This window comes from Megascapheus bottae, unplaced genomic scaffold (assembly GCF_031878675.1).
Source record: "Megascapheus bottae isolate mThoBot1 unplaced genomic scaffold, mThoBot2.hap1 HAP1_SCAFFOLD_58, whole genome shotgun sequence".
Lineage (NCBI taxonomy): Eukaryota > Metazoa > Chordata > Mammalia > Rodentia > Geomyidae > Megascapheus > Megascapheus bottae.
Window position 1 is genome coordinate 756,480 of NW_028327477.1, and position 27,614 is coordinate 784,093.

At 45.8% G+C, this 27,614-nt stretch overlaps 1 protein-coding gene and 1 pseudogene across 1 annotated transcript in view; both read right to left on the minus strand.

The window, feature by feature from the left end:
* LOC150039796 (uncharacterized) overlaps positions 1–27,614 on the minus strand; it is an 89,894-nt gene that overhangs the window by 25,111 nt on the left and 37,169 nt on the right. The gene's annotated exons all lie outside the window — the stretch shown is intronic.
* Positions 1,178–21,352, minus strand: LOC150039798 (uridine phosphorylase 1-like; annotated as a pseudogene).

A 27,614-nucleotide genomic window follows, 5' to 3' on the forward strand; every position in this document is an offset into this window, starting at 1 on the left:
AGATACAAATAAAGGGGGAAATGTAGCAGAGCTTCTGAATAAGGACACGGCAAGCAGGCCAGGATGCAAATGCTGCTGTCTTCATCTAGGAGATGCTACTGTGGGCTACAGTCCCTACCAACCTTTCACACCTTTCTTGAGGTCTTCCCTATACTCTGGTGAGGTGGCCATTGGTGTCTTCATCTTGTGTGTCCCTGCCAGCTCACACACCTTTCCAGGAGCTGAAGTGCTTTAGCTGATGACCCATTCATTTGTCAGGCCAAGGAGGGAAGTGTTGCAAAGGCTGAGGGAACTTCCTGCACAGCCCTTCCTTCCCATTCACACTGTGGCTCTGCCGTCTGCACATAGTGTACTAAAGCCCAGACAAGTTGCCTTACCTCCACGTTGTATCCTTGTTCCCCCATTATCAGTATGAGTGAATCAAGGATCTAGTCTTTGTTTGAGGTGTGTGTGTGTGTGTGTGTGTGTGTGTGTGTGTGTGTGTGTATGTGTGTGTGTGTTTGTATGTGCTGGTCTTAGCCTTGAACTCAGAGCCTAGGCACTGTTCCTTTTTTTTTGAAACACAGCTCAAATTTCCGGGTTTTCTTGGTGGCTAATTGGAAATGTCTCACCTGCCCAGGCTGGCTGGAAACCAAGATCCTCACAACTGAGTCAGCCTCCTGAGTTGTTAGAGTGACACATGTGAAAGAGGCACCAGACACAAGCTAGCAGGTGCATTTTATTCTTGCATAGTCTGGGAGAGTATATTCAGCCTGCCCACAGAGGATGTATCTTAGACGACCATGCTCTCGCTCTTGGTACTGGGGTGGCCCTCTCTGCACTCTGGCTGTCATTGTCCCGTGATTGCTGCTCATACATCTTCCTGTTCACAAAGTGACCTTCCAGCCCTTGTCAGATGTCCACCCATCTTTCAATAGGACCCCACACATGAACTTCTTTCTTGAGGCCAGACATGAGAGCTGAGAGGTCTTGTGTCTGGGACGCAAGAATTTAAGACGATTGCCTTCCATAACATTTGGGTCTCTGTCTCCTATTTCACTGGGAGATCATGAATTGAATGCAACTGCTCTACAGGGAAGAAGGGAAAGGAAATCCTGTTCATTCGTGTCTAATATCTCATGTAATCTATGGAGCAAGTCATCAGTGGGGAATAAATGAGTACATAAAGCCATCCATGTGACATGTAAATCATTTTCTTTATGTTACATACCATAATCATTAATCAAAGTAGGATATGAAATAGAAATTGAACAGTCAGGTAATCCCATGTACGGAGACAGTAATTTGGAACCAGAGAATGAGGGATTTGGAGACCTGAAGGATCACACTTTGAGGGAGCCTGGAAAAAAACTGTAGTGAGACCTTGTCTCCATGAAAAACCAAGTTGAGTAGGGTCTTGGATGTCTGCTCTGAGGGTAGAATGTGATCTCAGCCTCCTAAAGCATGGGCCACCAGCCCACACTCCAAATCACACAAAAGGAGACTTTGCACATCCGTTTGGATGGACAGACCTGGGGACAGCTTGTCTCTGAGCCTCAGGCTTTTCCCAGACTCTTCTTGATGAAGTAGCTCACCAGCCGCTGTGGCCTCTGCTGGTACTCTGCAAGCACCTCCTGAGGGCTGCTGATCTGGTCCCCCTGCAGGCGGTCCAGGAGGGTGACACACACCACTGCACCTGCCAAACACAAAGACCATGTCAACCCCAAGTGCCAGATCTCTAGCTTCATTCACAAGAATCAGACCAAGCAGGGAGCAGGGAGCCTCAGCCTGTGCATGCCCTAGGCAAGTCTGCTCTGTCCACTCTGACTCAGGAGAGGATGGGGGATGAAGCAAGCAGGGAAAGCAGCATGGTTGGCTCAGGAACTCTAGAAGCTCTGCCCTTACAAACAGCACCTTGCCCTAGGTCTCATCCACCTCTTTACTCACTTCTAACAGAAAAGTCCCACTAGGCCTGGGGCAGTGGCTTACACCTGTCATCCTAGCTACTTGGGAGATGGAGATGAGGAGAAAAATGGTTCAGAGCCAACAGGGTACAGTTACAAGATCCCATCTCAACCAACAAGTTGTGGGGTTTCACGGCTACACTCCCAGTTACAAGATAGGTAGAGATGGCAATGCAAAGTGGCCTGGCCAAACTCCAGACTCTATCTGAAATATACATACAGCAAGAAAAAGGACGGGAGCATGGCTCACTTGGCAGTGCCCCTACCTGGCAAGATAAGGCATGAAACTCTGAGTTCATACCTTAGCCTATCACAAGGAAATAAGTTCGTGCCTGAGCCAATTCCAAGGCAGGCTCTCACCTGTTCTGTACAGCCTAGAAGGCTAAGGTGATTTGACCAAGGGAATTCTGGGAGGGAAGCTGTTCTAGAAGAACTCCACATTCAAAGGCCAGAGAGCACTGAAAGCCAAGCCATTGGCAGGCTCACGGCACCTTACTGGCCAGCAAGCCAGTATCGAAGCTGTATGATCCCCTTTCCATCGGACATTCACTGCGCTATGTGGAGACTACGGGGAAACCAACGATGCTGTCTAGATCACACAGCGTTTTCCCCAAGGGTGCAAGGGTATCAGCTGGGTGTGACACTGACCTGTGAGCCCAGTGATAAAAGCCAAAAGCATAGGTTGTGGTGGGGTAGGAAGTGGTGGCCTGGACATCAGGATTGGCCAGGAGAGCAGAGATGGAGGAAGAAGGATGCCCAGAGGCCATCCTGTGTCTGCTTACCTCGTAGGCCACACATACTGCACATGGCTGCAAACACTGAAGATTCCATCTCGATGTTTCTGATGCCAGCTGCGTGTCCAGCGTGAAGGTAGGAGCAGAGGGCACCATCCAGGCGGCCTTGTCCTGCAGCACAGACATGGGGACTCTGTATTGTCAGCTGTGACCACATGGGGGCGCTCTGCCCACACCCAGCATGGATGCAGGGGCGGCTCCCCAGCAGCCTGTTCCTAGCATGGCTCCTAGCCACTGCTATCACCACCAGGAAAAGGCTGAGATGGGGTGACAGGCAAGGTGCTGAAAGCCCACCCTGGACATCCTTAGAAGCAGAATCAGGGCAAGGAGGGGCTCTTGAGTCTAGATTTCACACCCCCCCACACACACCACGCACCTTCATAGAAGTCCAAAGTGCACATGGTGTTTCCCACCACAGTATTGAACTCGCTCAGGTCTGCAGCACACTTCATTAGCTCCTGCACCAGCTGCTCATCCAGGTTGGTACTTCGAATGACCCGTTTCCCCAGGACAAGCTGCTCAAACTCTGGCTGGAAGCAGGCATCCACTGCCTGCCTGGTAATGACCACGGCGCCAGGCTCCAGACCTGGTGAAGAAGCAGATGTTCACAGCTGTGCTGGAGGCTCAGGCAGGGCACAGCACAGATCAGGGAGAAAACACCAGGATCCATCACAACTCGCAATCCTAACAACTTAGGAGAATGAGATAGGATGATCATCATGCAAAGCCAGCTGGGGCAGATAACAAACTACAAGTGGAGGTGGGGCTCAAGTAGTAGATTGCCATCCTGAAGAAAATAAAAAGCCAAGTGAGAGTTCAAGGCCCGAGTTCAAGCTCCAGTACCAGAACAAAAGTAATTGAATGAATGAATGAATGCTCTTTTAAATGATCAATTTACGTGCAAACCCTGAAGAAAACATACCAAAGCTCTAAAAAGAGTGTTGGAAATACCCAGGAATCTTTGAACATCTTCTCAGAAGTATGTCTTCTAATCCTTACTATTTTCTTCATTGGGGAGTGGCACTGTGGCTCACGGGCGATAACCTTGAGCTGAAGAGCTCAGGGCCCAGGCCAAGAGTTAAAATCCCATGACCAGCAACAGTAATAAAATTGAATTTACTCTGGTTTCTCTTTAGATTTTGTAAATCTTTCACCTTTTAATATTTTCTTCATTTCCTGGCACTCCACCATGTGGGGAATCATCACTGCTTAGTTCTTGCTTTAGTTCTTTATTAACCCTAGTACTGACACAAAACAAAATGAAGACCAGAGAACCCAGCCCTGAATTGCCCCTCCAATTGTATGGTCATAGCAGAGAAAAGCCCATAAAGAAGGCATTGGATCTTCATCAGATGCTGATTCTCCTAGGGTCCAGCCTCCAGAAGTGAGAAATAAATGTCTATTATTTATAAGCCATGAGGACTTCGGTTTTTCTAGCAATTCAAATAGAGCTCTTCCTCAAATTATTGTCTGTTTTCATCTTTTGTGCTCAAAGTCGCACTTGAACTCAAGCTCTCACTTGACTCTTCCACTCAAAATTCATACTCTGCCACTTGATCCACACCCACACATCCCCCTTTTGGCTGGTTAATTGAAAATAAAGAGTCTTACACACATTTGTGTCCAAGCTGGCATCAAATGTCATCCTCAGGATCTCAGCCTTCTGAGTCACTAGAATTATGGATATGAGCCACCAACACCCAGCACTCAATTTTGATTTTAATATCATGGTGAGAGGAGATATAATTCCAGAAACCTTTCTCAAGATCCAGGGATATGCCAGTTATTTCCCCTGAATCATTAAAACAAGTCCACATATGATATGAAACATTAAAAACATTGAATGAGTGCCAAGACCTTCTACTTTCCATCGAGTCTCACAGCCTTAGTGCCCCGGTAGCTTTGAACCATGATCCTCAGATCTCAGCTTCTTGAGGAGATAGGACTATAGCCATTGTGCCTGGTTTGATTGTCTTTTTTTTGTGGATCCTGAGGCTTGAATTCTGCACCTGGATGGTGTCCTTGAGCTCTTCTGTCAAGGCTAGCACTCTACCACTTCATCCACAGCACCACTTCTGGTTTTCTGGTGGTTGATTAGAAATAAGAGCCTCTCATGGTCTTTCGTGCCCCAGCTGCCTTTGAACTGTGATCCTCAGATCTCAGCCCCCTGAGTAGCTAGAATTATAGGATCACAGGAAAGAGCCACCAGCACCTGGCCCCATTTTTGCTTTTTGCTCTCACTTGCCCCCTTCACTCGAAACTGGTACTCTGTCACTCGATCCACACCCACACTTCCTCTTTTTTGCTGGTTAATTGAAAATCAAGAGTCCTACAGACATTTCTGCCCAAGTTTCACATGTGAGAATTCATTGGGTCACAGGTGGAATTAAGATTGTTAAACATATACAGATATTCTTTTTAAAAAATATGTTTTTCTCAAGAGCTTAAATGTAAGTGACTGTTATTATTTATATATTATGGTTTTCTCTCTTGTGTTGCCCTTTGGTTAATCTCTTATTGTTCTATTATCCGACTTTGGTACCTGGTGCATTATATAGATGTTTACTTGTTTATCTGAAATAGCAGGGGAAAAATGAGGTGAGGAGGTGGGGGAAGGAAATGGGGACAAAAACATGAGAAGGCATATCAATGTGTGACAAGTAAAGCACCTGGAGAATATAACTTTAATCCCTCTATACAATGAAATCAAAAATAAATATAAAATAAAAAATACATTTGCCTAAAGAACAAAGCATAACTAACTACACCACCTGTACCTCATATAAGGTATGGTGGGACAAGACTGAAGTAAGTCAGTTTCTATCGCTCTAACACCAAGTCTCTCACTATTGGAGGGTCCTGTGCCATGTTGTGCCTCTGCCAGCAGGACGGCATTATCAAATGCCACCTCTCAAGACTGGGCCATAACCATGAGATCAACTCGAAAGCTTCTCTTTATATCTTACCCAGTGTGTCTGATCTGTGATCAGAGACACAATACAGCATCTTCAGCAATTTGCTTTTTCATTAAATCCTTCATCTTCTTTGTTGCTGTTATTGTTTTACCATTCCTGAGGCTTGAACTCAGAGCCTGGATGCTGTCCCTGGGTCCCTTTATGCTCAAGGAAAGTACTCTACCACTCTCTACCACTTGAGCCACAGTGCCACTTGCAGCTTTCTCTGGGTAGTTTATTGGACATAAGTGTCTAATGGACTTTGTTATCTGGGCTGGCTTCAAACTACAAGCCTCAGATCCAAGCCTCTTAAGTATCTAGGATTACATGCATAAGCCTCCAGTGCCTGGCTACCTTCTTTTGTTTTTAAAAGGAAAACAAAAACACTAAATAATGTGAACTCTGCGTGTGTGTGTGTGTTTGTGTGTGTGTGTGTGTGTGTGAGAGAGAGAGAGAGAGAGAGAGAGAGAGAGAGAGAGAGAGAGAGAGAGAGAGAGAGAGGAGTATAAGGCCTGAACTCAAGGCCTGGATGCTGTCCCTGAAATTTTTCACTCAAGGCTAGCTCTCTACCACTCTGGCCAAGCTCTACTTCCAGTCTTGTGCTGTTTAATTGGAGGTATGAGTCACATGGACTTTCCTGTTGCATTGGCTTCACATGAAGTCTTCAGATCTCAGAATCCTGAGTAGCAAGAATTATAGATATACACTCCCCATGTCTACTTGGCAAGTTTTGGGGGCTCATTGAAGGATCTTTCCCTTAGTTTGTAACCGTCTGTCTTTCTTTCTTGGGTTGTTCTGTGGCTTTTTCATTGGGTTCCAAATCTTGCAGGAAAAGGGAAAAGCAAGGGAAATGTGTGGAGGACTGGAGAAAATAAAAGGGGAACCAGATGAGGGACCAAGGGTGAATAAATGCAGCAGTGGTACTCAAGAGACACTGTGTAGAACATGAAAAAAAGGAACCAGGCAAATAAGGCACCAAGTGTGAGCTCCACAAGACACACTTCTGTGTGTGCAAGGAGTGTGTCCTTTCTGGTACCAATCTCTGCACACCAGCCAAGAGGAAAGGCTAGACAAACATGACAGAAGATTCCTATCCATGCTCCATTAATAAACTCTTCAACAAAGCCAAGGTGGGACTCGATGCTGGGTAGATCAATGATGCCACTACAGGGAGCTCTGTGACCTCCCCAGAGCTAAGGCCCCCTCCATCGTCCTTACCTGAGCCCCAGAAGTGATGATTCCTATGATGGTGACATTGGAACACCTGGCATGGTAGAGCAGCTTGATGAGCTCATGCCGCATGATGGAGATGGAGGGAATGCCCATGCCATGCTAAAACCAGAGAAAAATGCCAAAGCTGAGTCCAGGGTGGTACCTTAGTGTATACACACACACACGTCACTCCTTGACCAGACAAGATGCAAAACACCAGTAATCTCAGCACCCTGGAGGCAGAGGCAGGAGCCTGGGCTACTTAGTGAGATACTATCTCACACACACACACACACACACACACACACACACACACACACACACACACACGCACACACACACACACACACACATACATGTCATCCTTCAACAGAAGATAAGCTCTGTGTTCATAGTCAACAAGAAGGACCAGTTCCATATCACCAAATATATAGCAGATAAGCAAGAGATCAAATTAAGGCCATATTCACATAACTTTTTGAGGGGGCAGTACTATGGATTGAACTAGGGGTCTTGCATAGCTAAGCAGAAACTATACTTGTTAAGTCATTTCACTAGCCATTGGTTATAGGTCTTGCCATATGCCTGACCCAGCCTGCACTGTGATCCTCCTATTGGGCTTCCTGGCCTTACAGGTATGACCAACTGCTCACCACCATACTTGGCTACTACTGGTAGATATGTAGTCTTCAAAACTGGGGATGTGGAGCGGGAGGCCGGGGAGAGGTCAGCAAGACTGGTCTGAACTTGAACTGTGATACATCGCTCCCCATCTCCAAGAAGCAAGGACTACATACAGACTTGAGACACTGTGCCCGGCTTCACATGATTTTTGCTACAGTATATTGCTTTAATTACTCTATTTTTTTGGTCAGCTATTTCTGTGCCTAGGTTATGTATCATATAGTAAAAAGAACTGGTACTGAATTCACATCTGCCATTTTCGCACCTTGAGGTCTCTGTACATCCTCTCTCCCATCTTTCAAAGATGACCATCTCCTTCCTGTAGAATGACCTAGCTACTCCCAGAGGCTGTGTAGCAGAGCCCTAAGGGAAAAGGTCCCCTTTTAAGAATTCCAGCCAGGGGGCTGGGAGTTTAGCCTGGTGATAGAGTACTTGCCTAGCATGCACAAAGACTGGGGTTCAATTCCTCAGTACCATATATACATTAAAAAAAAAAAAGCCAGGGGCCGGGAGTTTGGCCTAGTGGTAGAGTGCTTGCCTAGCATGCATGAAGACCCGTGTTTGATTCCTCGGTACCACATACATAGAAAAAAGCCAGAAGTGGTGCTGAGGCTCAAGTGGTAGAATGCTAGCCTTGAGAAAGCCCAAGGACAGTGCTCAGGCCCTGAGCCCAAGCCCAAGACTGGCAAAAAAAAAAAAAAAGAAAAGCCAGAAACGGTGCTGTGGCTCAAGTCGTAGAGCTCTAGCCTTGAGAAAGCCCAAGTGCTCAGGCCCTGAGGTCAAAAAAGCTCCGGAACAGTGCCCAATTCCAGAGTTCAAGCCCCAGGGCTGGCAAAAAAAAATTGTCTCAGCTGGGTAGTAGTGGTTTATACCTGTAACATGAACTACTCAGGAGGCTGAGATCACAGTTCAAAGTTAGTCAGAGCAGGAAGCTCTATAAAAGAGTGAAACTATGGATCAAGCTGTAGAGTGTTAGCCTTGAACAGAAAAGCTAAGGGACACAGGCTCCAAGTTTAAGACCTAGTACTGTCTTCCCACCCCAACACATACACATAAACACACACACACACACACACACACACACACACACACACACACACACAGTTGTTATGAAGTAAGTCACTCACTCACTCACTGTGTGATGGAAGAGAAGACTGGAGACCTGGTACCTTAGCTCCCCTTACCCCCTGGTCCATGCAAGGCAGTTTCTCCTTTGTTTTGCTGGGCTCCCAGGCTGCCTGCCCCAGCCCCTATCACACAAGCACTATGTGCACAGCTGTGCAGTATTTGCATAGTATTTGTATCTGTATGCTTAGGTGCTCCAGGAGACAGAATCTTAAAGTCACAATCCTGGTCTCATCTATCCCCCCCAGCCCCACCCCAGCTGCACCCAGCTCACCTGGCTCCCACTACTAACAGTCAGCAGGTGTTAGGGTGCCAGATGTCTGTGGGTACAGAGGGTGGGGGCTGGGACCCCAGAGCCTAGAGACCCAGCCCAAGGACACAGCCAGTACTCACACTCACAGACAGCACTGGTCCAACTTTGTATATGGCGTAGCGGTCAGTCCCTGCACAAATGTTGGGAAAGTCTTCTCCTGGATGGTCAAGGCCCAGCTCTGTGGCCACATACATGATGAAGGCACTCATCCTGGAGGGGCTTCCACCAACACACACAAACTGCAACCAGAGAACAAGGACCCCCCTCAGCACACTGCTGTCAGCAGAGGTCTTCAAGACCAAGACTCCTCACCAGGAATATCTGGCTTATTCAAGAACCTCATCAAAATGCAAATTCCATGGTTCTGCCTCACCTACCATATTGAGGAGAAAGGAGGGATAACTGGCTTTACTGAATTTCCTGGTGAGATTCAGAAGCTCTGGTCTGGGACTCATTGCTCATTATGGGGTAACACAAAACAATACAACTAGCTCTCCACATGCAGAGATCCAGGCCTCTGCTGCCTTTGTGAAGGCAATTCCAGGCACCATGTGTGCTTGGCCTCCTGCACCATGCCAAAGACTGCAGAAAGCCTGGGATTGGGCTGAGAATGGGAAGTCTTCACTCACCTCCAACTCTTCCTGTGACTAGGGTCCCATACCACATCTGCAAAATGAGCCACTGGTCACCTGAGTGCCAAAAGGCCAATTCACGGAAAGAGTTGGGGAGGTTTAGGTTACTGTGGGTGGCTCCATCAGAGAAGTAAAAGCTTCAACTTGTGATGTATCGAGCAAGAAAACATTTAAAAAATATATATATATATATAGGGGCCGGGAGTTTGGCCTAGTGGTAGAGTGCTTGCCTAGCATGCACGAAGACCCGGGTTCAATTCCTCGGTACCACATACATAGAAAAAAGCTGGAAGTGGTGCTGAGGCTCGAGTGGTAGAGCTCTAGCCCTGAGAAAGACCAAGGACAGGGTTCATGCCCTGAGCTCAAGCCCAGGACTGGCAAAATAAATAAATAAATAAATAAATAAGATGGGATATGCTTTAAAAAAAATATATATATACACAGACAAACACACATATATACATATGTGTGTAATAAAAAGAGAGAGCAGTAGTTTTAGAGAATCTGAAGATAAAAGAAAGGGATTATTCTTTAAACATGAGATCTCCACAGGCTGGAATGTAATCATTATAGATGATGTTAATGAATGAAGACCCAGAAGCCATGTGCCAATGGCTCATGCCTGTAATCCTAGACCCTCAAAGAGGATGAGACCTGAGGACTGCGGTTTGAAGCCAGCCTTAGGCAGAAAAATCCAAGAGACTCTTTAAACAACGAAGATCTAGAAGCAGTGCTGTGACTCAAATAATACAACATCGGCCTTCAGCAAAACAGAGCACAAGCCCCTGAGTTCAAGCCCCAATAGTGAACAGAAAACAAAACACTAATTAGAGCACCTGGAAAGTTTCCTGGAGTTGGACACCAACACGGTACCTGGAACAGTACTCAACGTTACAAGTGACCTAGCCCTGGGTCAGCACCTCTGGATGCAACTATAAGTTGGATGGCTTGTCATTCTTCTGATTTGCCATTCCATGCATTAAGTCAGCTTTCCCCATGGGGACTAGAGATTTGCAAAGTTCTACGTGAGCAGGAAAGTATTCATGGCTAACCACAATTCAATGTTCATTTCCCAGTAGCTAGAAGACAAGATTGTGAATGTTCCCAAACCAAAAAACAATTTAAAAAAAAGTTACAGATATACTACCTTGATCCAATCATTATACATTGTAGAATTATACTGTAGTACTACACTGTACCCCATAAATACATACTGTCTTCATGTGTCAAGTAAAAATAAACTTAGCTGGGTGCTGGTAGTTCATACCTGTACTCTTTCCTACTTATAAGGCTGACATCTGATGACAGAAGTTTGAAGCCAACGCAGGCAGAAAAGTCTGTGAGATTTATCATCTCCAATTATCCAGAAAAAAGGCTATACATGAAACTGTGGCTCAAATGGTAGAGCCTCAGTCTTGAGTGGAAAATACAAGCAAGAGCACAAAGCCCTGAGTTTCAAGCCACAGAACTCCCCCCAACAAATAAATAAATTTAAGAATATTTTTAAGCCTATTAGACTAAATCAACTGTAATGAACTTAAGATTTTGTAGAAAAATATAGACTCAATGCTATACTTTGCGATGTAAGTCCTGAGAGATCATTAAATTAACAAAATATGAATATATATCTTAAATTATCATTGTAATACAAATTGTCTAAATAACTATCCCTGCTTTTCCTGGAATTTTTGTTGTTGTTGTTGATTGTGTGGGGCTTGAACTCTGGACTTAGGCGCTGTCCCTGAGCTCCTCAGCTCAAGGCTACCAACCTACCTCTTGAGTCACAGCCCCACTTCAGTTTTCTAGTGGTTAATTGGCGATAAGAATCTCACAGAGTTTCCTTCCCAGACTGCCTTTGAACCTCAATCCTTAGATCTCAGCCTCCTGAGTAGCCAGGATTATAGGCATGAGGCATCAGTACCAGGCATGTTACTTTCATTCATTCATTTATATTTGAGATGACAGTATCCTAATGTTCCCTAGGTTGGCTCTACACTCCTGGCTCAAGCAATGCTTCTGAGAACCCCAAAGTAACTGGCCCTGCTGTGTAAGTCTTTCGGCTTGATTCAGGAAATTTCCTGTCTGTACAGTTACCAAAGATATAAAAGATCAAGCAAGTCAATGCAACACTACTTAGTTTCCTTTACCTGTTAGTTCATATACTTGGAAATTTGTAAAAATCTAATAAACACATAATGACAGGTGCCTGCCCCCTCTCTACTACCCTAAGCAGGCCTGTCTGCATCACATAGGAGGTTACTGTACAGCAAATTCCTAGAATTAAAGCCTGGATTTTTACCTTTACATCGCCAAACATAGCTGGTGCTGAGGCTGAAATGGTACAGAACATCTTCCTTCATGGTTGCTAGGTTTGGATTGGAAAGCTGAATGAGGCAGTCACTGTCACTGTTAGAAACAAGAAATTGAGTTTAGAGATTGTGGTGATATTGGCTGATTATTATTGTTCCTTGTAAGGCACAATCAGAACCCAGCGATAAGACACTCCTCAGCTGTCAAGGTCTCCACTAGCCCATCTCCTCCCTCTTTTAACTCCTCTTTGCTCTGACAGCCCCTGTTCAAAGGAAACCAGCAAAAGTTCAGAAGATCCCACCACACGACAGACATCACAGTGTTGAATCATCCATACACAGTTGCTGTATATAGCTGGTTGCTATCCAAATCAAGTGCATTTAATACATAAACCTGATGATATTTTGGTGCTACCATTAGCAAACAGGAATAGAAAAAAAAATCACCCCTACCACCCAAAGGATAACCTTTCTAGTTCACATAGCTCTAACTCCTTTTTCTTGTCTTATTGCTAGCACTTCTCAGTCGACTGGGAATGGTGAGAGAAGATGTCTCTTCATTTACTTTTTATCGCTGTGGCTTACAATGCATTGCTTTAATAAGAGCTGACAAACTTTTATGTGGCTTATACCTTTACCGGCCATTAAGTTTCTGCCACAAATCATTCCAGTCAGCTATCCACTCAGGAAAGCAACACAAACAATGACTATGTAATCATGTGCTGATGAATTCTAGTTACAAAACCAGGTACCTCAGGTGGAGGCAATTCCATTACCAGCCTGTCAAGCTCCCTGAGAACCAGAGTTGACATGGCTTCATCAACAATGCCTGTCTTCTGATTACCAGAGTCTCTGAAACTTAGTCTCTGAACGCAGAAGAATGAGAGTTTTCTTTATACTCCTCCATCTAACTTTATACGTAGAACTAAAGACCACTCATGAGAAAAGAAAAAGTAGAGAGCAAATGTCTCTGCTGCCTGTGATTGGAAATAAATAATCCAGACTCGGTTTCACTAGACAGTGGTGTGAAAGTGCTAGGCATTCAGTAAAGCAATACTTTGAATTTGAACTTGGATCTTTTCTGAAGGCAATTATACAGACTGCAACCCTTCCTAGCAAGGCTATGCAGCCTCCACAGCTCTTGGTCAAGGACACCATCACAAGGGGAACTCTATGACACTGAACAATCTGCTGTTTGTTAACTTAGACAGAACTGCAGTTTATGATATTTTCAGTCTGCACTACGTTTGTGGGAGTGTAACCCAGTCCTAAGTCAAGGAGTACCTGGACTATTACACAAAGTGACTTTCCTCAGAGATCCAGCTCCTTCTCTCCCGAGGATGCTTGTTATCCCCTACGTACATTTTATCACAACCACAACAATGCAAAAGGTGGGTGCTCTGCTCAGGGCTGGAATCCTAGCTACTCAGGAAGCTGAGAATTTAGGATTACAGATTAAAGCCAGCCTGAACAGGAAAGTCCATGAAACTCTCATCACCAATTAACAGTAAACATCCAGTGAAGAGGTGGCTCAAATAATAGGATGCCAGCCTTGAGAAAAAGCTAAAGGGGCAGAACCCAGGCCCTGAGTGCAAGCCCTAGTATTGGCATCAGAGGTCAAGGCTACAGTTTATTTTATCTGCAAATATGCAAAACAACATTGAATTGGCTCTGCTCAGTTTTCTAGACTATTTCATCTATTCTTGGGTTATTTCAGTCAGCATTAACAGCAAACGCTAAGGGCCCTTCTTGCTCCTTCTGCCTACATCGAGTTGCTTTCTCTCCTATTTCTCAAGTTTCCCTTCTGACCCTCACCCACCAGAGTGGTGTCCAGATTAATTCAACCATGTTAACATTGTCGAGGCAGCTACAGAATAGAAAGTATAAAAAACTAGAGAGACAGTGGGACCCAGTGGCTCACACCGGTAATTACAGTTCTTGAGATCTGACTATTACAGTTTCAAGTCAGCCAGGGCAGATAAAACTGAGAAACTCTTATCCACAATTAACCAGCAAAAAGTCAGAAGCAGAAGTATGGTTCAAATAATAGAGCACTAACCTTGAGTGAAAAAGCTAAGTGAGGGTACAAGCCACCAAGTGCAGGCCCCAACTCTGGCAAACAAACAGAACTAAAGAGACTAAAGATTTATACAAAGCATGCAGGGTTGGCGACTGCTCCCAGATAAGTGTGAAGAGATACTGCAGCATGAGCTGATGGATTAAAATACCCACAGTGACCACTCCAAACTCATTTTAATAAGGGGTAAGGGAATGGAACATTTGTTTTTAAGGGCCCAAGTCCAAAAGTATATGTTGTTAGGACCAGTCCAGAAAGCTTTTTTGATCTCTAGAGAATTCTGAAATGCTGACCATTATAAAACAACCTGTGCAGAGAATAGTTCTTTTCATGACAACTGGCTTTGATATGGAGGTGGTACTCTAGTTTCTCTCAGAATTTCAGGAACAAAATCCAAAACCAAACAGTTGATGGACGTGCCCGGAAATGGTGCAACAGGATGCCATGAAGACAACTCAGCCACATCTTTCAAAACAGAAAACCTTTCTTCACTGCAAGCACAGAAGGAAACAGTGTAACTATGAGATCACCACAGTTTATAACTATGCAATTTTGACCCTTACCATAAGGAATTGTACTAGGCTCTCACATACTGTTTTATGTGTGTGTTCCAGTACTGGAGCTTGAACCCAGGGCTTAGGCCCTCTCACCAGCCTTTTTCTGCTCAAGGCTGGCATTCTACCAGTTAAGCCACACCTCCACTTCTGCCTTTTTGCTGCTTAATGGAGATAAGAGTCTCATAGACTTTTCTGCCTGGGCTAGTAATTTCTTGATTATCTACAATTACAGATGTGAGCCTTGGGTGCCCAGCTGTCAAATACTTTTGGAAGGATTTCAAGATGATGAGGCAAGAGACAAAATTTTCCCCATCTATACACAATTTCAGGGAATTTATCTCTATACTCATTTAACAAATATTCACTGAGAATCTCCTATTTAAGCCCCAGAAGCAGGGCAGTGCGCCACCTCACACACCCATCAGAAGTGATGGACAACTAGAGAAGGAAGAAAAGTAAAAAGGTCAATAGACTCAGGTCTAGGTAGGGAGTCTAGGAGTATGGGCCAGCATACAGCACATCCATAGCATGCTCAAAGCCCAGTGTGAAGAAGTTCACACCTGTAATACTAGCTACCTCGGGGGGAGGGAGAGGGTTGTTTCAGTAAAGTGGCTACTCATAGCAGAACACACATATTTAGGCACTGAACGCCTCATCTTCTGAGAGCACAAGTCCTGAAAGTGGAGGGCAGAGGTGCCAAGATCCAAGCTAGAGGTCTTCGGCCTCCAGTTCCTTAATCCCTTAGCCTCTGTCATTTGACTTCAAGAAGTTACCATAGGTCAAGTTCTCAGTGAAGCAAATGGCTTAAAGCATTGCAATCTTAAAGACCCTCCATATGTCCAGCCAACAAGGATCAATCCTACTTGTGATGATTTTCAAGTTTCTTTTCTTCAACTTTTGCAGCCGCCATCTCTCCCAGGAAAACCTGAAAGAAAAGCATTGCACAGAATAGTTAAGCCACCAGGATTGTGTGCAGCCAAGCTAATACCTAAAACATTGATACAGTTGGACACCAGTGGCTCACACCTGTAATTCTAGCTACACAGGAGGCTGAGACCTGTGTGGGCTGTGATTGAAAGCCAGCTCGGGGAAAGAAGGTCCGCGAAACTTTTATCTCCAATTAATCACTAAAAATCCTAAAATGGACCTGTGGCTCAAATAATACACGCCAGCCTTGAGGGGAAAAGCTAAGGAAGACTATACTGAGTCCTTGAGTTCCAGCTCTAATACCGGAAGGAGGAAAAGGGAAGGAAGAAGAGAAAGAGGGAAAGAAATAAAGACAGAAAGGAAAAAAAAGGAAGATAGAAGAGAAGAGAAAAGACAAGATCACTCATTGTAGGCCAAAGCTTTGTTCCTGGATCTCAGCCAATAGTCCCATAATCCAGTTCACCCCTTGTATCTCACCGCTGTCTTAACGTCAGAAAGTCCTTTTGAGTGAGTTTGATTTTTAATAGTTATGAATCATATTATGTTGGCCATTTTCAGTAAATTCTGAAAACCAGAGAAATGATAGTTGTTTGGGTCCAGAGGAAAATTTCCCTAGCAATCACTACTTGCCTATCTTCATCTGGTTCTTGATACTCCTGGCACTTGTAAAACACTTCTCTGAACATGTCAGCCATTAAAACCCTGCCAGGGGAACTTTCAAAAGCAGAGTTTGTTGTAATTGTTGTTGCGGCAGTGCTGAGGATTGAGCCCAGGCCTCACCCTGCTAGGCAGCTGTTCTCTCTCTGGACTACATCCCCAGCCTGAGAATAACTTCTAGAAGCACAGCCCTTCATCCTGTAACATCAGGGAACAACAGCCAAGCACAGCGCAGAGAAAGACCATTTATGATCACTCAGAAGAGCAAAAGAAGCAGCTTTTGCTACTGTTGAGGGAAGGAGGGTACTGGAGGCAGTGGGTGGGGGCAGAGGCCCTGTGCTGACCCTCAAGAAAGTGTCCCAACCTGGAGTTTGGCCTAGTGGTAGAGTGCTTGTCTAGCATGCACGAAGACCAGGGTTCGATTCCTCAGTACCACATAATATAGAAAAAGGCTAGAAATGGTGCTATGGTTCCAGTGGTAGAGCCCTAGCCTTGAGAAAGCCCAAGGACAATGCTCAGGCTCTGAGTTCAAGGCCCATAACTTGCAAAAAAGAAAAGAAAGTGACCAAGGTTGTACCTTCAAGCTTTCTCCATTACCCACTGATCAGATGCACAGAGACTCTGGCTCCCAGGAACCATTAGGAACTATGCAGTCCACATGGTCAGATGGACTGGGTGTCTCTATGTCCTGCCACTCCTATGGCTGAGACTTGGGCTACACAAACTGGTCTCTGTTAGTGATCTCTGATCTCTGAGCTGATTTCTCGCTACTCCCTGCCCTACCTTCGAAACCCGTCATGCAGCTAGCGCCAGACCAAAATTTACTAGCATTTTAACAGGTGAGGGCCTTGAGCAAACACCACCTGCTCTCTTGCTAGTTTCCTCCCTACCTCTAATCTGTGGCCCCGCCATTTTGCACATTACCTCTGTCAGTTACTTTCCTACCACTCTCCACCAGATACAACCAGCATTCTCATCGATCACTACACATCTCCTAATCTGTGAGTGAGAGAGGGCATCACTAGCTTTGGCTGGTGTTCCCCCCAAACTGCCTGTGCTGGTGTTGAGCCATCTCTGTCAATTTCTATTCACTGAGAAAAGAAGGGTTTGGGAACTCTGGAGAGTGATAGTCCGAAGGGATCCCCAAGACAGACAGGTGGTCAGAGAAGCTAATTTCTTGGTCCTGGCCTCAAGGCTGCTGGTGCTTTCCTGAGTCTACTTCCTCCTTCCCCTGGTATTCATAGGACTTGAAGGCTTCTCCTTCTGACCTTCCTCCCTTTATCTCAGCCCTGTGCTTAGCCATACTTTATTATTTTTATTATTATTATTATTATCTTGCCAGTCCTGGGGTTTGAACTCAGGACCTGGGCACTGTCCCTGAGCTTCTCTTGTTCAAGGCTAACCTTCTACCACTTGAGCCAGAGTACCATTTTGGGCTTTTTCTGTGTATGTGGTACTGAGGTATGGAACCCAGGGCTTCATGCATGCTAGGCAAACACTCTACCACTAAGCCACATTCCCAGCCCCAGACAGGCTTTATTTAACAACTTCACAGGCAAGGACAGTTGAAGACTTCTGAAATCTTGGTTGAAAAAGGACGAAGCGTGACTACGTGCACTGGAGGAGGTAGGGATGATGGTCTGGCTTTACCAGTGGGGGCTTTTAAGAAATATAAAAACCAGAGGAAAGAGAAGAAAGATGTCACCTCTTAGGCCAACTGGAGCCTCAAGGGATGACAACCGTGAACTGATTAACACACCCAGTGAACTCACCTATCCCCAGAGGCTACCTGGTACTCTCTGAGTTCATAGTCCAGGTAGAATAGGGCCAGTAGTGTAAGAACCCTCTTGTGCAAGCGAGAATGAGGTAGTAACAAGAGCCCTGCCTACCTGTCCATTTGCAAGCTGAGAATATGCTGCTCAGGAAAAACAAATATCCACTGCCCCCCCCCACCTTTAAAGTCTTGATTTTTCTGAGCACTCGCATCTCGTGCTTGTAATATTAGCTACTCAGGAAACTGAGGTCTAAGAGTCTCAGTTCAAAGGCATACCAATCTAAAAGATTCTTACCTCCATTTTTAACCAGCAAAAAGCTTAAAGTGGAGCTGGGGTGCAAGTGATAGAGAGCTAGCCTTGGGAAGAAAAAGCTTAGGTACAGTTTCCTGGTCCTTTAATTCAGTATTGCCATAGGCGTGCACATGCATGTACACCCACACACACACCAGTGGGATCTTAGCATGTTGTCGTGAAGGAGGAATGGACCCTTCATGATTCCTGCCTAGAAACCAGACTGGAAAAGAGATGGTGGGGGTGGCAGAGCTAAGGTCTAGTACAAGGAGATGAAAATGCAACTATACTTTGGGCCTTACTTGAAATTCTGATTCAAATTATACTTTCAACCAGGTACTGGGGGCTCATGCTTGCAATCCTTGCTATTCAAGAGGCTGAGATCTGAGGATCCACAGTTCCAGCCCAGCCAGGATAGGAAAGTCTGTGAGACTAATTAACAACCAGAGAACCAGAAGTGGGCAATGGCTCAAAAGGGTAGAGGGTTTAGCTTTGAGAAAGACAAAAACAAAGGCTGAGTTCAAGCCTCAAGGTTGAGCAAAATAAACAAATAAAATCAATGACACAATAGATAAATAAATAACATTTCCAATTGCTTTGCCAAAAACACCAAGCTTGAAGCCCCTTATGACAAAACTAAACTAAAACTAATGAGGTTTGAGGTGACTCTACAAATGGAAAACCACGAACTGTCACCATGGAAAGATCTTATTCCATAACAAGCCCTTGGTACCTACCTAGCATCCACCCAGATGTCAGATTACCTGGCAGACTGAAACCTTAGCATCTTCTCTTGGTTTATCTCTTCAAGGCTATCACTTTTGAAAGTCACACAGCTGAGCAACATATTATTAGCTTCCCACTGGCTTAGTGAAGACGACATCCCTGATAATGTGGGTTATAATCACAGTTGCCTGGCTTTCTTCAAAAACTTCTGAAGGCTACTTAGCTTAAAATACTGGTTCTTGACTGGAAGTGATGGCTATGGGATGGATAGTGAAAGCTGGTAGAAAAGCCTTGAAATCCCCATCTCATTCTAACCGTTTGCCCACTGACCTGTGAAGCAGATCCTACTCAGTAGTATATGTAGACACATTGATCATTTTGTCCAATACTTCATGTCAGTTTTTTGTTTTGTTTTTTTTTTCCACTTCTGGGACTCTAGGCAACTCTGGGCCTGGGCACTTTCCTTAGACTTTCTCAAGGCTAGCACTCTACCACTTGAGCCACAGCACCATTTCTGGCTTTTTCTCTGTATGTGATACCAAGGAATGAACCCAGGGCTTTGTGCCTGCTAGGCAAGCACTACTACTAGGCCATGCTCCCAGACCCTGACACTATTGCCTGTTGGAGTTACTCTGTTTCTTCTACCACACCCTGAGCTTTCTGAACAGTTAAGTTCTCACAAGCCCAGGCCAAACCAGGAAGTCAGGAAATTACATACAACTATGAGTAATTCAGCAATTCCCTAGTTAAAGCATTGTTTGTGTGCAAACCTCAAGGCAGGATGCTTGTGCACAAGAAGGAACATCTTTGGAAACCATGTGCATGACCACTGGACAATCACCAAACTAATTAGCCTGTGCTGACACTCAATTACAATGAGCAGTAACTTTTGAACAATAAGCTGCAGGCTAATCTTTCTATGGGCAAACTCAAATCCCAATAAAGAGCTGAACCCCAATGGCTAGCAACAATAAACCTGGCTAATCAGGAGACTGAGATATGAGAAACTCAGTTAAAATCCAACCTAGACAGAAAACTCTTATCTCCAATTAACCACCAAAAGGCCAGAAGTGGAGCTGTGACTTGTGACTGAAGTAAATCTGTGAAAGAGGAAGAAAGGAAGAGAGTTTGTCACTGGTGGCTCACACCTGTAAACCTAGCTACTCAAGAACCTGAGATCTGAGGAACAGGATTCAAAGCCAGCCCAGGCACAGAAGTCTGTGAGACTCTAATCTCCAATTAACATTACACGAAAAACACAAAAGTGATGCTGTGGCTCAAGTGGTAGAGTGCTAGCCTTGAGCTGAAGAGCTCAGGGACAGAACCCAAGCCCCAAGTTCAAGACCCACAACTGACCAAAAAAAAAAAAAAAAGAGGAAGGGTGGAGGATAGGAAGGAAGAGCAGGTATCAGTGTTTCCTTTTATGGCATAGAAAAACTTGGAAGTTTCACTTTCTGTTTTTTATTTGGTTTGCATTTTATACTTTTTTTTTTGCCAGTCCTGAAGCTTGAACTCAGAACCTGGGCACCGTCCTTGAGTTTTTTTTTTTTTTTTTGTGGGTAATGGGGCTTGAATGGGGCCTGGGCGCTGTCCCTGAGCTCTAAAGCTCAAGACTACTGCCCAATCTTGAACCAAGCCCCACTTGCTATTTTCTAGAGGTTAACTGGAGATAAGAGATTCAGGTCTTTTTGTGCCTGGACTGGCTTTGAACCATCATCCTCAGATCTCAGCCTCCTGAGTAGTGAGGATTACAGGAGTGAGCCATCGTGCTGCCTGGCTTTTTGTTTTTTGTTGTTTTGCCAGTCCTGGGCTTGAGCTCAGGGACTGAGCACAGTCCTTGGGTTTTCTCAAGGCTAGAACCCTACCATTTGAGCCACAACACCACTTCGGCTTTTTCTATGTATGTGGTACCAAGGAATCAAACCCAGGTTTTTGTGAATGCTTGGCAAGCATGCTACCTCTAGGCCGAATTCACAGCCCTGTCCTTGAGCAAGCTTGCTTGCTTGCTTTTCTGTGGGTCATGGGGCTTGAACTCTGCTGCTGGACGCTGTCACTGAGCTTTTCAGCTCAAGGCTACCACTCTACCCTTTGAGCCACAGCCCCACTTCCAACTTTTTCTGTGTATATGGTATGGAGGAATTGAAACCAGGACTTAATGCATGTTAGGAAAGCACTCTATCACTAGGCCACATTCCTAGCCCTAAGGCTTTTTAATTCAACCACTTCAGCTTTTTTGAGGGGAGGAGGGAGTTTACTGCAGGTGAATCTTACAGACTTTGATGCCTTGAGCTGCCTTCAAACCACTGTCCTCAGATCTCAGTCTACTGAGTAACTAAGAAGACGGGGAGAAGGAGAGGCAGAGAAGGGTTGCAAAATCCTTGTGAGGGGGGGACCTGCTAGCATGAAGGGGGGTGTTGAACTCGCCCCCCACGTGGGTGAGAAGCACCTGTGGACTCTGGGCGACCTGGTCCTGAACTGTGCACCCACCACGGAATGCAACACCAGCCAGCTCATCCACTCCCCTGAAGCTGTACCCAGCCCAGCCCCGCACCACCTCCCTGACCACGCACCACCCAGCCCGGCCCCGCACCACCTCCCGACCATGCACCACCCAGCCCGGCCCGCTCCACCCTCCCAGTCCCGCACCACTCCCTGGCTCCGCATCACCTCCCCGACCCCGCACCACCTCCCCGGCCCCGCCCCACCTCCCCGACCCCGCCGCACCTCCCCGGCCCGCACCACCCTCCTGGCCCCGCTCCCAGCACATCCTCCACTCCAGCTCCATCTGGTGAACTTGAACCACAGCTCACTTACAGCCAACCGGCGCCTTGTCCGGGCCAGCGACAGGCCGGGATGTCCGCACTAAAGGCTGGGCCCGAGCCCCGACCGCTCACCGCTCAGACCTGGCCGCCGCCCGCGGGGGGATCTGCTACACCGCACGTCCTCACCAGGACGCGCCGCGGGAACTGGCTCCGGGGGCGAGGCAGGGGCGGCGCGGGGGCCCGGAGGGGCGGGGCCCGGGCCTGGCGGGGCGTCGCCGGGGTCCCGAGAGGCGGCGCCCGGGTCCGGAGGGGCTGCGCGTGGAGCAGGGTGGTTCCGCCCGGAGCCGCGCGCGGTCACCGCAAGACCGGAATCTCCGATCCCAGCCCGGCGCCCCGCCCGGCCCGGTGACCCCGCCCGAGGATAGTCACCCCGCGCAGACTGGGGCCCGGCCCCACCCCGGCGGCCTGCGGGCTCCGCTGACCGCGCCCGGCCCGCCCTGCAGGACGCGCCCGCCCCACCTCCGGTCCCCGGACACCCCGGAAAGGTTGCTGGAGTGCTGTGCGCCGCTGGTTTCCTCTCCCAGGTCAGGTGGGCTGTTCTGCCACCCCGTTACTCACGGAACCACCGGTACTGCGGGGGACAGCGTGCCCGCAGGTCCTACCCACGGAAAACTGGTCTGGACCGTGTTCTTTTGCTTCCCAAGGTCACACACACACACACGAATATCTTGTCTCAGAATAACCTGAATGGGCTTTAGAATGATCAAAGGAAAATTTTAAGCCACTAAAGCTCAATCCAGTGCCTTAGAGTTAGCTAATGACAGAGATGAAATACAGGCTGTGGCAGTTACTGTTTTGATGATGGTGGTTGTTTAGACTTGTTTTATACTGAACTCCTGGGCTATTATAATGGACAGCCAGAAAGAAAACTACACTTGGGCCATTCAGAGTTCTCCAAGTATTCATGAAAATATCTGTGAGGCTAGGCACTAGTGGTTCAAGTCTATAATCCTAGCTCTTCAAGGAGGCCGAGATCTGAGGATCACAGTTCAAAGGCAAGCCAGGCAGAAGAGTCCATGAAACATGTATCTCCAATTGACAAGCAAAAAGCCAGAACTGGTATGGTTTAAGTGAGAGAGAAGGAGTGTTGAGTGGGAAAAAAAAGTTATGCAAGAACATGAAGCTTTGAGTTCAATCCCAGAACTTGGTAAAAAGAAGGCTGGGAGCATAGCCTAGTGGTAGAGTACTTGCCTAACATGCACAAAGTCCTGAGTTTGATCCCTTGGTACCACATACACAGAAAAAGCTGGAAGTGGTGCTGTGGTTCAAACAGTAGAGCACTGGCCTTGAGAAAGCCCAAGGACAGTGCCCAGGCGCTGAGTTCAAGCCCCAGGACTGACAAAAAAGAAAAAGAAAGGGAGGGGGAAGGGAGGAAGAGAGAAAGACAAAGAGAGAGAGCAAGTGAGCAAGCAAGCAAACAAGAAAAAAACGAATGAGGGAAGGGAAGCCAGGAAAGAATGAGGGAGGGAGGGAGGGAGGGAGGGAGAGCCAGGAGTGTGGCCTGGAAGTGCTTGCCTAACTTGCACAAAGCCCAGGGTCAATTCTTTTTACCACATACACAGAAAAAAAAACAGAAGTAAAACTGTGGTTCAAGTGCTAGAGCACTAACCTAGAGTAAAAAAAAATGCTCAAAGACAGTGCCCAGGCCCTAAATTCAAGTCCCAGGACTGGCAAAAACAACAACAACAAAAAAAAAAGAAGGAAGGAAGGAAGGAAGGTCAGTCTGAAAATTACAAAGCATAGTACTAGAGATATTTGTCTGTGGCCCAGCCAACAGCAGAACCCAGCTTTCCTGGTGTTGAAACACTTTTTCAGCCTACTGTCCCTTTCCTTTTGTTCTTCAGACATGCTAAATGACAGCTGTATCTGTGGATAGTCCCACAGCTGGGAACTATATTTCTTGTGAAGAGCCGGGGATAGAGGCAGAAGAAATCTGGCCAGTATCAGACCTCTGAACAATTATCTCATGGTACTCGAGACTAGATAGATTCTCAATAAGGGAGAGCCTGAGTTGGGGGAAGATAGATAGATAGATAGATAGATAGATAGATAGATAGATAGATAATAAATCCATAGCTCAAAGGCGAGAGTTCTTCATCTAACCTGTGGGAAAACTGAATCCAATCCCCAGAACCAAAACAAACAAATAAACAAAGCCCCAAACAGCAACAACACTCCATGACACTGAAGGATAAAATAGCATTATAGTCACCTGACACAGAGAGATTGAAAAAGACAGATATTTCAACCTGAGCTCTAAAGGCTCCTTTCACACATGCGCATAACATTCTACGGGCAGGAAAAGAGTGACCCAGGACTTTTCAAGATAAGATCATCATAATCAAAGGAATATTTCTTGGAGGATGTGGAGGGGATGGGAAGGGAAGAGAGAGAGAAACAGCTTAGATGATTCAGCCTTCAACCAAAGCAGTTATTTTCCAAACTGGAAAACTATTTGGCTATTTCCATTCTAGACACACACACACACACACACACACACACACACACACACACACACACACACATCAAAGTCCTGAGACCATCGAAGAGTTTTGTCTAGATTCTAATGCAAGCCTGTCTGTCTACTGCCTTTTCTCCTCTGGAGGCTCCACCCTGCTAAAGTAAAGCACTAAATTATGATTTACAAGATATAAAAATGCCTACACTGCAAGCACTTTGTTTGCTGGGTGACCTTGAGCTATTTATTCATTTCACCACTTCTAATTTTTAGTGACCTCATTTGTAAAATGAGAGGAAGAAGATAAATCATGATTCCCGGAAAAGCTCTCTTGTTTACTGCCTCCCCGTCATAAGTGGCTCTCACTCATTTTGTCTCTGGACACCATTGAAAGAAGAGACTGCTGTACTGGCATTTGGGTGAATAAAGAAAACAGCTGGATCGTGACCATAACACATTACACGGGACTAACTAACAAAGACTAACCTTTAATGTGCCAATAGTACTGTGGCTGCGAAATTTCAATGGAGGCTATATGATTGAATACTATATAATTATCACACCTACATAGCATTCTGAGGTTTACGATGGCAAGACAAGGCTGAATAGAAAAGGGACAGAAACCAAGGAGCTGGTGCCTCATGCTTGTAATCCTAGCTACGCAGGAAGCTGAGATCTGAGAATCCCAGTTGCAAGCCAGCTCAGGCAGGAAAGTCTATGAGACTCTTATCTCCAATTAATTACCAAAAAAATTGGAAGTAGAGCCATGGTTCAAAGTGGTAGAGCTATAGCCTTGAACACAAAAGCTCAGGAGCAGCACCCAGGACCTGAGTTCAAGCCTCAGGACAGGCACCCTGTATCTTATATATATACATTGATCTAGACTGGGGAAGGGAAGGGAATAACAAAACAACGAGACAAAGGACAAAGAGTAAGTAATGCAACAAGGATACGAAACAGGACAATATATTGGAAATGAACTTTACAACTTGGGAGAATGGGGGGTGGGAAAGTGGGAGAAAAACAAGGAAGGAGGTAACAATATTCAAGAAGAAATATACTCACTACCTTACTATGTAACTGTAACCCTCTGTACATGTCTTGACAATAAAATTGAATTAAAATAAAAAAGAAAAGGAAAGGGATTGGGTCCCAAGTTGAACAAACAGAGAAGATGACAGTTATTTGAACTGAGGTCAGGAAGAAGTTGGGTTTAGTGAATTAAGAGGAGATGGTCCCATGGCATTAATTAGATTTAACAGAAAAGACAACGCTGTGACAGTCAAGTGATAAAACAGAGCTAATGACGAGACTCGGGAGATATCAGAATGCATGGTCTACAGATTCAGCTTGTGTTCTGCTCTATTTCCTTATCTCTTTTGGACACGTAATAATGCACGCCAAGAACCAATTCAACAAGACCTTCAGTTGAGGCCTCTCTCTTCTCTTCTCCCCCTAACCAAGAGACCAGATAGGCTTCATCTTTATCTCAGATTGAAATACCTTCATCCTTTGAACAAACCTACCCAGCGTACATTGGGATCCACAGGTAGAGATCACAGAGAGTCAGAAACAGTGAACAATCGCCTGCTTCTCAGAGAGTGGACAGAACAAGTTGAAAGGTGATCCATGTCAAATAAGGGGAGAGAAATGTACCTGGGTCATCTTCACATGCCTCTCAACATTTTTGTGTGCAGTCTCTAGGAAGTGAGACTCGAGCCACAAGATGCTCTATATGTCTCTCCTCTCCACTCACTGATTTTTTTTTTTCTGAGTCATACCAAATCTGCCAAGTTTAAGTTGATTTCGACACCCTTAGAACCTTCTGTTCCCTCCACTTGAAACCATTTCACTCAGATCTCTACAAGGCTGCCTCCTTGGCGTCCACACCTTAACTTAGCATCTATCTATTAAGATCACCACTTACCTGATCCAGTTCGGAAGTCTCCCCACTACCAGCTATTAATATATTTTAGATTCAATTTTATGCACCTCTCCCCAGTCTAGAATATGCATTCACAAGACTCATGACCTTATCCCTCCCCTCCACCCAGGACAATGCCTGGCATGCAATAAATCCTTAATATTTGTGCAATGACTGAATGGATGATGGAATAGGTAGAGTTGAAACACTGAGAGGGTGAGGAGGAAGTGGAGATCATTTCTGCCTGAGAATGCAAGGTCCGGAGTTCAAGCCCCAATACTCAGACAAAAGCAAATAATCAGACAAGAAATACTAACACACTTCAGGCATCTCTCCAGGTTCTGATCACTGCTCCCCTTCTCCATTCTCGTGTCAGTCACTCTAGGAGGCGTGGCTCTGACCACTGCTCTCATTCCAACCTCATGTCAATCATTCTAGGAGGCGTGGCCACAAACCTAATCTCATACAGGAGCAAACTTGAGCCTGGTGGGGAGGCAGGGCAGATGTAGACTTTAGTTAACTAGATGTCACAGCTGCACTGCATAGCTGTTTGAGTAAGTCACCAAAAGAGGAGCCAATGGCTCCAGACCCCACCAAAGCCTCTCTAATGAGAGGAAGCACCAGTCCAGTCTATGTGCAATTAGAGAGGAAGTGCAATGGCTTGATAAATTACACCATGAGAACCATATAAAGGAGGGCAGTTCCTTTGCAAAGTACAGGCCATCCTTGTTACAATAAAACATTCTCCTCAAAGCCCAAAGGGGCCTAGTGGTACCACATGCACAGAAAAGGCCAGAAATGGTGCTGTGGTTCAAGTAGTAGAATGCTAGCCTGCAAAAAGTGTCCAAGGACAGTGGCCAGGCCATGAGTTTATGCCCCAGGACTGCCAAAAGAAAAAAGCCTAAAGGCCCTCTGGGGGTGGGGGGAGGGAAATGGGGACCAAGACATGAGAAAGAGTATCAATGTATATGAAGTAATGCACCTTCTATCTGGCAAATACAATGTAACCCTTCTATTAATTACAATAAAAAAATATGGAAAAAAGTACGAGGCCCTGATTCAAACCACAGTAGCCTGCCTCTCTTCCCCCCTCTCCCCTTCCCTCCCTCTCTCTCTTCTCTCTGTCTCTCTCTCTCACTCCTTCCCCTCCCTCTCTTACTCTTTCTCACACACACATACGATAATAGTAATAATAACATATAAATTAAATAATATATAAATAAAAAGTAAAGCCACAGAAAGTATATAGGCTGGATGTGATGGCTCACGCCTGTAATCCTAGCTACTCAAGAGGCTGAGATCTGAGAAGTACAGTTCAAAGCGAGCCCAGCACTAAAGTCAATGAGACTCTTATCTCCAATCAATCACCAGAAAACTGGAAGGGGACCTGTGGAAGTGCCCCGGCCCAGAGTTCAAGCCCCATGACTGACAAAA